At 46.3% G+C, this 15,609-nt stretch overlaps 1 protein-coding gene across 2 annotated transcripts in view; it reads right to left on the reverse strand.

Moving 5' to 3' along the window:
- TUNAR (TCL1 upstream neural differentiation-associated RNA) overlaps positions 1 to 15,609 on the reverse strand; it is a 112,486-nt gene that overhangs the window by 43,334 nt on the left and 53,543 nt on the right. Inside the window, exon 2 of one of the 2 annotated variants that reach the window (XM_063946829.1) lies at positions 13,484 to 14,487. The exons of the other annotated variant lie outside the window; for it this stretch is intronic. The gene's annotated coding sequence lies outside the window, so the exon portion shown is untranslated. The remainder of the gene's footprint in view (positions 1 to 13,483; positions 14,488 to 15,609) is intronic. 2 annotated transcript variants of the gene reach the window in all.

A 15,609-nucleotide genomic window follows, 5' to 3' on the forward strand; every position in this document is an offset into this window, starting at 1 on the left:
CATAAATACTTCTTGTCACTAAATTCCATATTTTGGAAATGATTGCTGTTTAACTGTTAAAAAGTTAATACACTAGAGTGCTTTTCCCGACCTCTCTTTTGCATGTACCCAGTGGCGGATTTAGGGGGGGGGGGGGCACCAAGGCACGTGCCCCCCCTGTCATTTTTAGTGCAGACTGACATGCGGACGAGTGTCCGCATGTCAGTCTGCGGTCTCGTTTCGTCCCCTGCTGTTAGGAGGGACACGGAGGGCACAGTGCGCGCCTCTCCTGTGTCCCTCCTGTGTCTCCGGCGGCCGCTGGTCTCATAAAGGAAGTGCCGTTCGTGAGCACTTCCTTTATTACAGTGACCCGCGGCCGCCGGAGACCCAGGAGGGACACAGGGAGGCGTGCACTGTGCCCTCCGTGTCCCTCCCAACAGCAGGGGAGCGGGGGGAGCAGCGGCGGAGGAAGGGGGGGGACGGGGGACGCACTGGGGGGGAATATCCTGCACTGGGGGCATATTTGCAGGGAGGGGGGGGGGCGAATATCTGGCACTGGGGACATATATGGCACTGGGGGGAATATCTGGCACTGGGGGCATATCTGGCACTGGGGGGGGGGATATCTGGCACTGGGGGCATATGTGGCACTGGGGGGGGATATCTGGCACTGGGGGGAATAACTGGCAGGGAAGGGATATCTGGCACTGGGGCATTGTCTGGCACTGGGGGCATATGTGGCACTAGGGGGGGAATATCTGGCACTGGGGCATATGTGGCAATGGGGGCATATATAGCACTGGGGGCATATGTGGCACTGTTGGGGAATATCTGGCACTGGGGGTATATGTGTACCTGGCACATGCGGGGGGGCTATATTTGGCACTGGGGGCATGTGAGTGCCTGGCACCGTGGGGGAATATCTGGCACTGGGGACATGTGGCACTGGGAGCACAGCCCTAGCAACAAGGACTACCTCCTAGCAACGAGCATGACACCCAGTGCATGAAACCCCTGGCAACGAGCATGACACCCAGTGCATGAAACCCCTGGCAACGAGCATGACACCCAGTGCATGAAACCCCTGGCAACGAGCATGACACCCTGAGCATGAAAACCCCTGGCACCGTGCATGGAACCAAGAGCATGAAACCCCTGGCAACGAGCATGACACCCAGTGCATGAAACCCCTGACAACGAGCAGGTATTTGAAAAGTAATTAGAAGCCTTACTGTAGGACTTAATGTGTAATGGGCATTACGGTGTGTGGCATAATGTATCACGGACATTGCGGTGTGTGTCATAATGTGTCGCAGGCATTACGGTGTATGGTATACTCTATCGCTGGCATTGTGATATGTGGTATAATGTCTCAGGGTCATTGCAGTGTGTGGCATAATGTATCACGGACATTGCGGTGTGTGTCATAATGTGTCAGGCATTACGGTGTGTGGTATACTATATCACGGGCATTGTGGTATGTGGTATAATGTCTCAGGGTTATTACAGTGTGGCATAATATATAACGGGCATTGCGGTGTGTGGCATAGGGTATAACGGGCATTGCGGTATGTGTCACAGGCATTACGGTGTATGGTATACTATATCACGGGCATTGTGGTATAATGTCTCAAGGTCATTGCAGTGTGTGGCATAATGTGTCCCAGACATTGTATGTGCTATAATGTATCAGGGGCAGTGCAGTGTGTAGCATAATGTATAACGGGCATTGCGATTCCTGTCATAATGTGTCACAGGCATTACGGTGTGTGGCATAATGTGTCTGGGGCATTACAGTGTGTGCATATTGTGTCATGTGCATTATTGTGTGTGGAATAATGTCTAAGGGCCATTGCAGTATGTGGAATAATGTATACTGGGCATTACTATAAGGAGGAAAAATGACAAATAATGTAAGGGGCATGAATCAGGATTATTTTTCTTTTCTGTGGTGGCCAACGTCTGGGCGTGCAGGTTGCAAAACTGGGGTATAAGGTAGTCTTTTCCTGCAATACCACGCCCATTCCAACGAAGCCACGCCCATTCCAACGAAGCCACGTCCCTTATGGTGCCCCCCCCTGTAATTTTTTTCTGGATCCGCCCCTGCATGTACCACTTCTGAAAAAACATACGCCTCGTTTGACAGTATATGAGGGTATGAAGAAGGTGGATAACTGAGAGAGAAACATCTGACTTAAGATAAGTAGAGATTCCCCCTCTCTGTTTGTTGTTTCAAATTAAGGGGAGCGCAGGAAAGAGGACACTTGGAAATTTTGGTAGCTTTAAGTGTTCTTTCTGGGGATGAGGGTAACATCCCACTTCTAAGTGTCCATTGACCTGCAGCTTGGCAGCGCAATTTCCTTATAGTGTAAAAAAAAATTTGTATCTTTGGGCATAATGCCAGCGGTCGGAATCCTGACCGCAGCATGGTATTTCCACTCGGGTGGTGAATCCATGCCACCACCTGAGTGGGAATATAACTTGTGGTAAGTTAATCTTGCCACCGTTCCTGAAACTTGGCCAGTGCAGCTGGCTTGCTGCCTCGTTGTTGGGATCCCAGCTGACTGGATGCCGCTGTAGGTATAATGAGAGCTGGCACCCCATCTGCTGGTCTCCTGTACGTATTCTCTTTTACCTAATAAGGGAGCACACTGCAAACTTCCCCTGTGCTGCTTACTCTACCTGTCCACTTCCATATGCCTCCTTTTAGTGTCCTTCCTCCATTGTGATTATGGGCAAGATGCATCAAAGGTAAACATGTGCATCAGTTATGGATCCCCATGTATACTAATGGGATCCTCAGCAGATAGTTCCGATACTTGCCATGGCCCCTTTTCACAGCAGTCCCCATAGGTCACTATGGGACTGCAATATGGTTGCATGTATCAATCTTTGGAAAACGCCATAGCTTTGCCCGATAGCCAACACCATCATTAGAAAGTGTTGGCGATTGCAGCTTATGGGCTACTTCCTACAAAAAAATCATCACGTGGGATCTGATGATAAAAGAAGTACAGTAGAATCAGGGGTGTAACTAGAACTGTGTGGGCCCCATAGCAAAATCTTGAAAGACCACCCCCCCCCCCCTTGACACTACAATACTGCTAGAGGAGCAAGGGAAAGAGTGCGAGGGCAGTGAGAGTGAGCCAAAGAGGGTGTCAGGGGGAGACAGAGATAGAGGAGCAAGAAAGAGAGAGAGAGGAGGGTTTCATGGAAAAAGAGAATGAATGAAAGAGAAAGGAGCAAGAAAGAGAGAGGATTTCAGGGAGAAAGAAAGGGATGAGAGGGGAGAGACAGGACATCAGGGAGAGAGAGGGTTTGTGAGAGAGAGGTAGGAGGAGTAAAAGAGAGATGGAGGGGTGTGAGTGGAGTGAGTGTATTAGGGAGGGAGGGAAAGAGAAAGAGAGGGGAATGAGAGAGTGAGAGAATCACTGAGAGAAAGAGCCAGACAAGTAAAAGGTGTCAAGGTGAGAACGAGAGAGAGAAAAAGAGGGGGGGGGGGGTTGTCAGGGAGAGAGAGAGAAAGTGCCAGGGAGATAGAAACAGTGTCAGGGAGAGAGAGTGAGATGCAGTTACAGTGTCAGAGAGAGAGAGAGATGAAATTACAGTGTCAGGGAGAGAGAGAGAAATAGTGCACGCGAGAGAGAAATACAGTGTCAGGATGAGTGTCAGGTACAGAGAGATGGAGAGACTGTTTCAGGGGTAGAGAGAGAGAGACACAGTGTTGGAGAAAAAAAGAGAAGGGGGATCAAAAGAGAGAGGGAAGGGAGCAAGTGGGAAAGAGGGAGAGAGTATTAGGAAGGGAGAGAAAGAGAGGGGAACGAGATAGTGTCAGAGAGAGGCAGAGGGAGAGAAAGGCGGTGTCAGGCAGAGAGAGAGAGAGTGTGTGTGTGTCAGGGAAAGAGAGAGAAAAAAGTGTCAGAGAAAGAGGCAGCATCATGGAGAGAGAGAGATAGGGAGAAAGAAAACAGTGTCAGGGAGAGAGTGAGAGAGAGTGTCAGGGAGAGAGTGGGGGTGAGCAGAATAGAGAATGGAAGAGATAGGTAGGAAGGGGGAGTGAGCAGGAGAGAGAGGGAGGGGAAGTGAGCAGGAGAGAGAGAGAGGGAGGGGGAGTGAGAGGGGGAGAGAGGGAGCGGGGAGTGAGCAGGAGACAGAGAAAGAGTGGGAGAGGGAGTATGGTGGGTGGAGTGAGGAGGAGAGAGAGAGAGGAAGTGAGCAGGATAGAAGGGGAAAGAGAGGGGGAGTGAGCAGGAGAGAGAGAGAGAGAGGAGTGAACAGTAGAGAGAGGGGGAAGAGAGAGTGATGGAGTGGGATTTAGCAGGAGAGACATTACCTGGTTACTGCACAGGCCTCTGATGGGGACGGTACTTCACGGCATTAGGCCCTTCCCCTAAATACTCGCGAATCGCTGCACTGCGGCCGGGGGTGAAGGGGGAGCTGTGGGCAGTCCTCAGAGGTATCCAGTGGCAGGGTGCATGGGGAGCTGTGGGCCCTGGAAGCAGCCAGGGCCCCATAGCAGCTGCACCCCATGCACCCTGGGTAGTTACGCCACTGAGTAGAATTAAGAATACTGGCAAACATTACTGCAGTTAAGTAGACAATGACGCATGTCAATGATTGCTTTATAAATGGGATTATTAAAACTTCTCACTTTATGGGGAATTCAATTAGATATGAGTGTGGTCCCATGTGGCAGATTCATGGCAAATTTACATGGAATGAAAATTACATTTGCAATACTATTCCAAACTCACATTCCTTTATCAGAATAGCCTTGGAGAGTGATAAATAGCACGGTGATAAAGTACCAACCAGTCAGCTCCAAACTGTCATTTCTCTATCGTCCTAGTGGATGCTGGGGTTCCTGAAAGGACCATGGGGAATAGCGGCTCCGCAGGAGACAGGGCACAAAAAGTAAAGCTTTTCCAGATCAGGTGGTGTGCACTGGCTCCTCCCCCTATGACCCTCCTCCAGACTCCAGTTAGATTTTTGTGCCCGGCCGAGAAGGGTGCAATTCTAGGTGGCTCTCATAAAGAGCTGCTTAGAGAAAGTTTAGCTTAGGTTTTTTATTTTACAGTGATTCCTGCTGGCAACAGGATCACTGCAACGAGGGACAGAGGGGAGAAGAAGTGAACTCACCTGCGTGCAGGATGGATTGGCTTCTTGGCTACTGGACATCAGCTCCAGAGGGACGATCACAGGTACAGCCTGGATGGTCACCGGAGCCGCGCCGCCGGCCCCCTTGCAGATGCTGAAGTAAGAAGAGGTCCAGAATCGGCGGCTGAAGACTCCTGCAGTCTTCTAAAGGTAGCGCACAGCACTGCAGCTGTGCGCCATTTTCCTCTCAGCACACTTCACACGCAGTCACTGAGGGTGCAGGGCGCTGGGGGGGGGCGCCCTGGGAGGCAAATGAAAACCTATTAAAAGGCTAAAAATACCTCACATATAGCCCCCAGAGGCTATATGGAGATGTTTAACCCCTGCCTGGATTCACAAAATAGCGGGAGACGAGCCCGCCGGAAAAGGGGCGGGGCCTATCTCCTCAGCACACGGCGCCATTTCCTCTCACAGCTCCGCTGGTCAGGACGGCTCCCAGGTCTCTCCCCTGCACTGCACTACAGAAACAGGGTAAAACAGAGAGGGGGGGCAAATTTAATGGCAATATTTTGATATATATAAAGCAGCTATAAGGGAGCACTTATTATAAGGCTATCCCTGTCATATATAGCGCTTTTTTTTTTGGTGTGTGCTGGCAGACTCTCCCTCTGTCTCCCCAAAGGGCTAGTGGGTCCTGTCTTCGTGTAGAGCATTCCCTGTGTGTCTGCTGTGTGTCGGTACGTGTGTGTCGACATGTATGAGGACGATATTGGTGTGGAGGCGGAGCAATTGCCAAATATGGGGATGTCACCTCCTAGGGGGTCGACACCAGAATGGATGCCTTTATTTGTGGAATTACGGGATAGCGTCAACTCGCTTAAGCAGTCGTTTGACGACATGAGGCGGCCGGACAATCAATTAGTGCCTGTCCAGGCGCCTCAAACACCGTCAGGGGCTGTGAAACGCCCTTTGCCTCAGTCGGTCGACACAGACCCAGACACAGGCACTGATTCCAGTGGTGACGGTGACGAATCAACCGTATTTTCCAGTAGGGCCACACGTTATATGATTTTGGCAATGAAGGAGGCGTTACATTTAGCTGATACTACAGGTACCACTAAACAGGGTATTATGTGGGGTGTGAAAAAACTACCTATAGTTTTTCCTGAATCAGAAGAATTAAATGACGTGTGTGATGAAGCGTGGGTTGCCCCTGATAAAAAGCTGATAATTTCAAAGAAATTATTGGCATTATACCCTTTCCCGCCAGAGGTTAGGGAGCGCTGGGAAACACCTCCTAGGGTGGACAAGGCGCTAACACGTTTATCTAAACAAGTGGCGTTACCCTCTCCTGAGACGGCCGCACTTAAAGATCCATCAGATAGGAGGATGGAAAATATCCAAAAAAGTATATACACACATGCAGGTGTTATACTACGACCAGCTATAGCGACTGCCTGGATGTGCAGTGCTGGGGTAGTTTGGTCAGAGTCCCTGATTGAAAATATTGATACCCTGGACAGGGACAATATTTTACTGTCGTTAGAACAAATAAAGGATGCATTTCTTTATATGCGTGATGCACAGAGGGATATCTGCACACTGGCATCACGGGTAAGTGCTATGTCCATTTCGGCCAGAAGAGCTTTATGGACGCGACAGTGGACAGGCGATGCGGATTCAAAACGGCATATGGAAGTTTTGCCGTATAAAGGGGAGGAGTTATTTGGAGTCGGTCTATCAGATTTGGTGGCCACGGCTACAGCCGGGAAATCCACCTTTCTACCTCAAGTCACTCCCCAACAGAAAAAGGCACCGACTTTTCAACCGCAGCCCTTTCGTTCCTTTAAAAATAAGAGAGCAAAGGGCTATTCATATCTGCCACGAGGCAGAGGTCGAGGGAAGAGACAGCAACAGGCAGCTCCTTCCCAGGAACAGAAGCCCTCCCCGGCTTCTACAAAAGCCTCAGCATGACGCTGGGGCTTCTCAAGCGGACTCGAGGACGGTGGGCGGTCGTCTCAAAAATTACAGCGCGCAGTGGGCTCACTCGCAGGTAGATCCCTGGATCCTGCAGATAATATCTCAGGGGTACAGGTTGGAATTAGAGACAGATCCACCTCGCCGTTTCCTGAAGTCTGCTTTACCAACGTCCCCCTCCGAAAGGGAGACGGTTTTGGAAGCCATTCACAAGCTGTACTCTCAGCAGGTGATAGTCAAGGTACCTCTTCTACAACAAGGGAAGGGGTATTATTCCACTCTATTTGTGGTACCGAAGCCGGATGGCTCGGTAAGGCCTATTCTAAATCTGAAGTCCTTGAACCTGTACATAAAGAAGTTCAAGTTCAAGATGGAGTCACTCAGAGCAGTGATAGCGAACCTGGAAGAAGGGGACTTTATGGTATCCTTGGACATCAAGGATGCGTATCTCCACGTTCCAATTTACCCCTCACACCAGGGGTACCTCAGGTTCGTTGTACAAAACTGTCACTATCAGTTTCAGACGCTGCCGTTTGGTTTGTCCACGGCACCTCGGGTCTTTACAAAGGTAATGGCCGAGATGATGATTCTTCTTCGAAGAAAAGGCGTATTAATTATCCCATACTTGGACGATCTCCTAATAAGGGCAAGGTCCAGAGAACAGCTAGAGATGGGATTAGCACTATCTCAAGAGGTGCTAAAGCAGCACGGATGGATTCTGAATATTCCAAAATCCCAATTAATGCCGACAACTCGTCTGCTGTTCCTAGGGATGATTCTGGACACGGTTCAGAAAAAGGTTTTTCTTCCCGAGGAAAAAGCCAAGGAGTTATCCGACCTGGTCAGGAACCTCCTAAAACCAGGAAAGGTGTCTGTGCATCAATGCACAAGAGTCCTGGGAAAAATGGTGGCTTCTTACGAAGCAATTCCATTCGGCAGATTCCATGCAAGAATTTTCCAAAGGGATCTGTAGGACAAATGGTCAGGGTCGCATCTTCAGATGCACCTGCGGATAACCCTGTCTCCAAGGACAAGGGTATCTCTTCTGTGGTGGTTGCAGAGGGCTCATCTATTGGAGGGCCGCAGATTCGGCATACAGGATTGGATCCTGGTGACCACGGACGCCAGCCTGAGAGGCTGGGGAGCAGTCACACAAGGAAGAAACTTCCAGGGAGTGTGGTCGAGCCTGGAAAAGTCTCTTCACATAAACATTCTGGAACTAAGAGCAATCTACAATGCTCTAAGCCAGGCGGAACCTCTGCTTCAAGGAAGACCGGTGTTGATCCAGTCGGACAACATCACGGCAGTCGCCCATGTAAACAGACAGGGCGGCACAAGAAGCAGGAGTGCAATGGCAGAAGCTGCCAGGATCCTTCGCTGGGCGGAAAATCACTTGATAGCACTGTCAGCAGTGTTCATCCCGGGCGTGGACAACTGGGAAGCAGACTTCCTCAGCAGACACGATCTTCACCCGGGAGAGTGGGGACTTCATCCAGAAGTTTTCCACATGCTAATAAACCGTTGGGAAAGACCAATGGTGGACATGATGGCGTCTCGCCTCAACAAAAAACTGGACAGGTATTGCGCCAGGTCAAGAGATCCGCAGGCAATAGCTGTGGACGCGCTGGTAACACCTTGGGTGTACCAGTCGGTGTATGTGTTTCCTCCTCTGCCTCTCATACCAAAGGTATTGAGAATCATACGGCAAAGCGGAGTAAGAACGATGCTAGTGGCTCCGGATTGGCCAAGAAGGTCTTGGTACCCGGAACTTCAAGAGATGGTCACGGACGATCCGTGGCCTCTACCTCTGAGAAGGGACCTGCTTCAACAGGGTCCCTGCCTCTTTCAAGACTTACCGCGGCTGCGTTTGACGGCATGGCGGTTGAACGCCAGATCCTAAAAGGAAAAGGCATTCCAGAAGAAGTCATTCCTACCTTGATTAAGGCAAGAAAGGAAGTCACCGCGAAGCATTATCACCGCATTTGGCGGAAATATGTTGCGTGGTGCGAGGATCGGAGTGCTCCGACGGAGGAATTTCAACTGGGTCGTTTCCTACATTTCCTGCAATCAGGATTGTCTATGGGTCTCAAATTGGGATCTATTAAGGTTCAAATTTCGGCCCTGTCAATATTCTTCCAAAAAGAATTGGCCTCAGTCCCTGAGGTCCAGACTTTTGTCAAAGGAGTACTGCATATACAGCCTCCTGTGGTGCCTCCGGTGGCACCGTGGGATCTAAATGTAGTTTTAGATTTCCTCAAATCCCATTGGTTTGAACCACTAAAAAATGTGGATTTGAAATATCTCACATGGAAAGTGACTATGTTACTGGCCCTGGCTTCCGCCAGGAGAGTATCTGAACTGGCGGCTTTATCTTATAAAAGCCCTTATTTAATTTTCCATTCGGATAGGGCAGAGCTGCGGACGCGTCCGCATTTTCTCCCTAAGGTGGTATCAGCGTTTCACCTGAACCAGCCTATTGTAGTGCCTGCGGCTACAAGCGACTTGGAGGACTCCAAGTTGTTGGACGTTGTCAGAGCTTTAAAAATATACATTTCAAGGACGGCTGGAGTCAGAAAATCTGACTCGCTGTTTATACTGTATGCACCCAACAAGTTGGGTGCGCCTGCTTCTAAGCAGTCGATTGCTCGTTGGATTTGTAACACAATTCAACTTGCACATTCTGTGGCAGGCCTGCCACAGCCTAAATCTGTTAAGGCCCATTCCACAAGGAAGGTGGGCTCATCTTGGGCGGCTGCCCGAGGGGTCTCGGCATTACAACTCTGCCGAGCAGCTACGTGGTCAGGGGAGAACACGTTTGTAAAATTCTACAAATTTGATACCCTGGCAAAAGAGGACCTGGAGTTCTCTCATTCGGTGCTGCAGAGTCATCCGCACTCTCCCGCCCGTTTGGGAGCTTTGGTATAATCCCCATGGTCCTTTCAGGAACCCCAGCATCCACTAGGACGATAGAGAAAATAAGAATTTACTTACCGATAATTCTATTTCTCGGAGTCCGTAGTGGATGCTGGGCGCCCATCCCAAGTGCGGATTATCTGCAATACTTGTACATAGTTATTGTTAACTAATTCGGGTTATTGTTTAGGGAGCCATCTTTCAGAGGCTCCTCTGTTATCATACTGTTAACTGGGTTTAGATCACAAGTTGTACGGTGTGATTGGTGTGGCTGGTATGAGTCTTACCCGGGATTCAAAATCCTCCCTTATTGTGTACGCTCGTCCGGGCACAGTACCTAACTGGAGTCTGGAGGAGGGTCATAGGGGGAGGAGCCAGTGCACACCACCTGATCTGGAAAAGCTTTACTTTTTGTGCCCTGTCTCCTGCGGAGCCGCTATTCCCCATGGTCCTTTCAGGAACCCCAGCATCCACTACGGACTCCGAGAAATAGAATTATCGGTAAGTAAATTCTTATTTTTTCAAACACAGCCTGGAACATGGCAGTAAGAAGCTGATTGGTTGGTACTTTATCACTGTGCAATTTATCATTCTCCAAGGCTTGATAAATCTGGGCCCATATTTTACTGTTCTGTTTGCACCTCCCTGAGCAAGTGAAAAGGTTGGGAAAATCTTTATTCTAAGGTGCAAATGTTGTGGCTTGCTTCAGAACCCCTTGGATACCTACCTAATGATTAATTCGGCATTTGGAAGTTTTCAATTAGCTCACTTGGAACAATAATTACATGTCATTTTTGGGGGTGAACTTTAATGAATGGCCTCAATGTACCCTAAAATCACCTTTTTTGTTAGTATTTATTTCAATGAAAAATGATTGTATTTTATAATTTTTTTACATTGTTTACAAAAATTAAAAGTGGTCTCAAATTACCCCATATCACTTTTTTTTTTTTTTGCATTGTTTGTTAAACTCCTTGTTAATGAAACAAAATTAGGAAGCTTTTTACATAATTTCATGTTTTCTTTTTTTTTTTTAATGCACAAATTAGCCACTGGACACCTTTTAAAAGGTACAGTACTTACCTTATGTCCACTAACAGCCTTCTACAGTATATGTTCCTGCTAATGAAGTTGTCACTTTTTGGGGGTCTATGAAAGTCTCCCCACTTTTTCATGCTATAATCCCAGTTCGATTTTTGGACAAAATTCACAAGAGTAGTGCTAAATCTAATTTCTAATTGAATTGTACTAATCTCGGGTGCACGCATGATGTCGAAGTGTGTGAGTTTCTAGGAGAAGTGTGCGAGTTTATCACCTTTTACAAACTCCCACCAAAATGAATTCCGCCCTGTGGGGTGTATTCAATAGCTGTCGGAAGCTGCCGTCTTTCCGACAAGTTCCGACCTGTTCAAAAAGTGCAGTTTTTTTTCTGACAAGTCAGGAATCCCAACTTGTCGGAAAACACGTGGATCGGAGAAATAGCCGCCAATCTGCGTGCTTCTGTCGTAAACGGGGCCAAATCCGACAGGTTTTGCTCCCCTTTCCGACAATTTAAATCCGACTTTAAAATAAGTCAGATTGAGGTGAGGAGAAGGGGAGTGGTGCGGCGGGCTATGGGGAGTGGTGCGGCAGCTACGGGGAGCAGTGAGGCGGCTATGGGGGATAAGAGGTACCTTGACAGCCGTTCCCCGGCCAGGCATCTCTCTCCCTGCAGCGCGGCACTGGTTACTAAAATGTGCAGCTCCAGTAGCTCCCTGTGTGACACTGGCCAGATCCAACAGCCAGATTAGGCTCTATTGAATAGGGGTTGTTGGATCCAGTCCGACAAATGCATGTCGAAATGGATCCGACTCTTATTGAATATACCCCTATAGCTATGTCTCAGATACATTTGCTCAAATTTGCATTAATACTACAGTACATTTTGGTATTTTTAAAGTAAAGACAGAATACACAAAAAAATTAAGTGCTAGCTGAAGCCTGGCTTCCACCATCTACATTTCACGTGGACAAATCAAATTATTTTGCAGGAGATAAATGCTCAGCAGCCAATCGCTAAACAGGTCTTGCTACACAATGCAGTCTCTCCATCCATTTATAGTAAAACAATCTTGTCCACATAACTAAACTATATATATTTTAGTGTGGGTAGCAAATCAAGGAATTTCTCCAATTGGCTCCACTCTACCTACTGGTCGATGCCCAAGCTGCCTCTGCCATTCTATTTGCATGTACTTCACTAATTAACTGGATACAAGCGTCTGAAAGTAGGAGCATGATGTCACCAAAACCATATTTACTGCAGGTCTGCATTTTTTTTTTATTTTTTTTATGAGTCTTTGTCTCATACAGAGATATTTGATTTTGATTCCTGTGTGAGTCTGAGATTTAATTTATCAATCTCCGCTGCTGCTAACATTTCACTGAAATCTTTCTTGAGTTGCCTGGAAGCATAAAACAGCCAACAGAAGCTCCTGCTACAAATCTTAGCTGTCAGATGTGTTAGGGATCATTTAGAAGAATTAGAGTGTGAATTGTTTTATTCTAGAGTCCAGGGTTAGTGCAAATGGTAGAGCGAGTTGAATTTCCTGTTTTCCATTGTCTCATTATCAAAAAACAATTGATTTGATGGAACACAAATTTCATTGATCAGCTTGAAATATATACTTGTTGTTACTAAAAATAACAGTAACCATAACCATTAGAACAATAATTTTACCTAGAAGAAATACATTATTTATTATTCTAAGTATATCCTGAGAGGTAACGTCTCAAAAAATATAAAAAAAGAAAATGTGTGTGTGTGTGTGTGTGTGTGTGTGTGTGTGTGTGTGTGTGTGTGTGTGTGTGTGTGTGTGTGTGTGTGTGTGTGTGTAGAGGATCCACTGCAATCGCCATTCCCAGGAGAAGGGTGCACTCACGTACTCCCCACCCCTAGGTTGGGGTGCGGTGGGCTGTGACCACCAAACTCAAATATACATATACAGAGAACCCTGCACTCTCCTTTGCTGCTTCATTCACTTTAATGCCTTAGTTAGTATACAGATGGGTCCACGGTTATCTTGGCTAGTTTGCTGCGCCTAGGCACAACATGGTTTATTAACATAAACCCTTCATCTATTGTTCTCAGCTGCAATACAATACAGAGAACAATACAGCAGGGGATTAAGTCATTACAGCAGGGGATTAAGCCGACTGCCCAGTCTCAGTTAATCCTATTAAAGGTCAAGATAAACATGGACCCATCTGTACATCTGAATAAACAATGGGGTTTTAGTTTATGAAACGTACAATGCATGTAAGCTTGCGGCCCACTCCACGGGACCCCATTTCACTGCAAGTCTTACTCTATCACATAAACTTTCACATAGATTTTTTAGGGACCTGGCTACTGCAGTCTCATAGGGGAAAAGGTGCTTACCTGGTTTAAAGCTTACCTGCGACACTTATGGCTTTTAAAAGGTAAGACAGTCAACAACACAACTACACAAGTGTGTTTACCTGGTTTAAAGCTCACCTGCCAACTGACTTCTGGCTTTCAAAGTGAGACAGTCACCAACACACCTAAACAGCAGCTGACCAAGGTTAAAAGTAAATGAGATTAGGGGTGCATGAGAGAGAGATATGATCACAAATGGGCCAATTATAAATGAACACTATTATACACACAAGAGAATCCACCGCACTCTCTATTCCCAGGATAGGGGTGCACTCACGTACTCCCCACCCCTAGGTTGGGGTGCGGTGGGCTGTGACCACTGAACTCAAATCTACATATACAGAGAACATTTTTGTACGCCTTAACAAACATATGCAATTGTTCAATTGAAACGTGATATTAAATAATTGTGTAAAGTCTATCCCATCTCTTCAATGCATGCATCATGGAAGCCTTGTCGTGCACCTCAATGGCTCCCACTGCAAGAGAGACCGGGCAGATCTAGAAAAGGAGGATTGGCCGCCAAGGTAGGTGGGGGTGGGGGGGGATTAAAGAATTGGGTGTCCCTCTTTCTGGCCTTCTAGTGTATTAGTATAAAGATAAGTTTCACTTAACTTCAGAAGGTGAACCTCTCCAAAATGTGCTTGATTCTTCACGATTACTTGCAGTAATTATAAAATGTATCCAGATAGTGAAACATGTGAAGACACAAAAGAAAGAATCTAGTGCAGCACATTCACAGGCAATATAAATCCTAAAATGCTTTTGTAGGCATAAGAACCACTACCAAATAATGGAGCAACGGACATTGATGAACAAATTTGGATTTTTAAAAAACAAACAAAAACTTCTAATAAAACAATTCACAACGAAACAGGGATATAAATGGTTTTTCATAAATGTTACATGCAGAAAATGTATGAGGTCAGCTTCCTACTAGATTACGGAGTTTAAAGGTGTACTTAAGGAAACTGTATTGATGTTCCAAAATCCCAGAGGAAGAAATCAGCTCCAAAAGTGGGCACCCCATCTTCTCCTCATCTGGTCAGTCTGCTGCTTCTCCCTCTCAATGGATGTAACATCTATAAAAAAGAAAACATTATATCCCTGCAAGGATATGTTTCACTGTGAATTGTTTTATTAAAAATGTGTGTTTTTTTTTTAAAAAAATCCATATTTGTTCATGTTGTCCGTTGCTCCATCATTTGGCAGTGGTTCTACAAAAGCATTTTAGGATTTATATTGCCTGTGAATGTGCTGCACTAGATTCTTTCTTTTGTGTCTTCACATGTTTCACTATCTGAATACATTTTATAATTACTGCACGTAATCGTGAAGATTCAAGCACATTTTGAAGAGTTTCACCTTCTGAAGTTAAGTGAGACGTATCTATATACTAATACACTAGAAGACACAGAAAGAGAGATACCCAATTCTTGTATTTTTCTCCATATTCTGTGTTTGGGTGAGGATAACACCCTCGGGGCATCCTCTTTTCAGCTGCCTCTGGGTACAATTTTGGTGGGTGCTAATCCGTTTGCAGTTATTCTATACATATTATCCAATAGCGCCTACTAATCCTGCAGTCATAAAACATGTTTTCCATTACAGAAAATAGACAAAGCATGTGTAATAAATTGATGAAAATCGTGATGCTATTTCCTTGGAGGACGATGATTTAGCGAGTATTATGAAAAAAATGTAGAGGCTATTACTAAAGGAGGGAAAATGATGGTGGGAGGTGACTACACTTGAGAAGTACATGACCCACAAACTGATCCCTAGGGGTTTAAAAATAACTAAAATATCTACCTTTTCCGACTCCACTAAGGAATTTGAGAAGGAACGGGAATAGTAGAAAGTTGTTTATTTCATTTAATGGAACTGATTATTTAGCAAAGACAGGATAATTTGAAAACTATAGAAGGGAAAATTACAATAATAAAAACCTAATAATAATAAAAACCTTAATTGTACCCTTTTTGAAAATTACCAGACTACAAAGAATTAGAGATAAGCATTCAGTTTAAATTGAGGAAGAATGGTTTTTTAGAATTTTGGAAGACCAATTATCATGATGTGCAGTGTCAGGCACCCATAGAGGGAAAAGAGGTTGGACAAAAAAAAATAAGAATTTACTTACCGATAATTCTATTTCTCGTAGACCGTAGTGGATGCTGGGGACTCCGTAAGGACCATGGGGA

Source organism: Pseudophryne corroboree, chromosome 12 (assembly GCF_028390025.1).
Source record: "Pseudophryne corroboree isolate aPseCor3 chromosome 12, aPseCor3.hap2, whole genome shotgun sequence".
NCBI classification, from domain to species: domain Eukaryota; kingdom Metazoa; phylum Chordata; class Amphibia; order Anura; family Myobatrachidae; genus Pseudophryne; species Pseudophryne corroboree.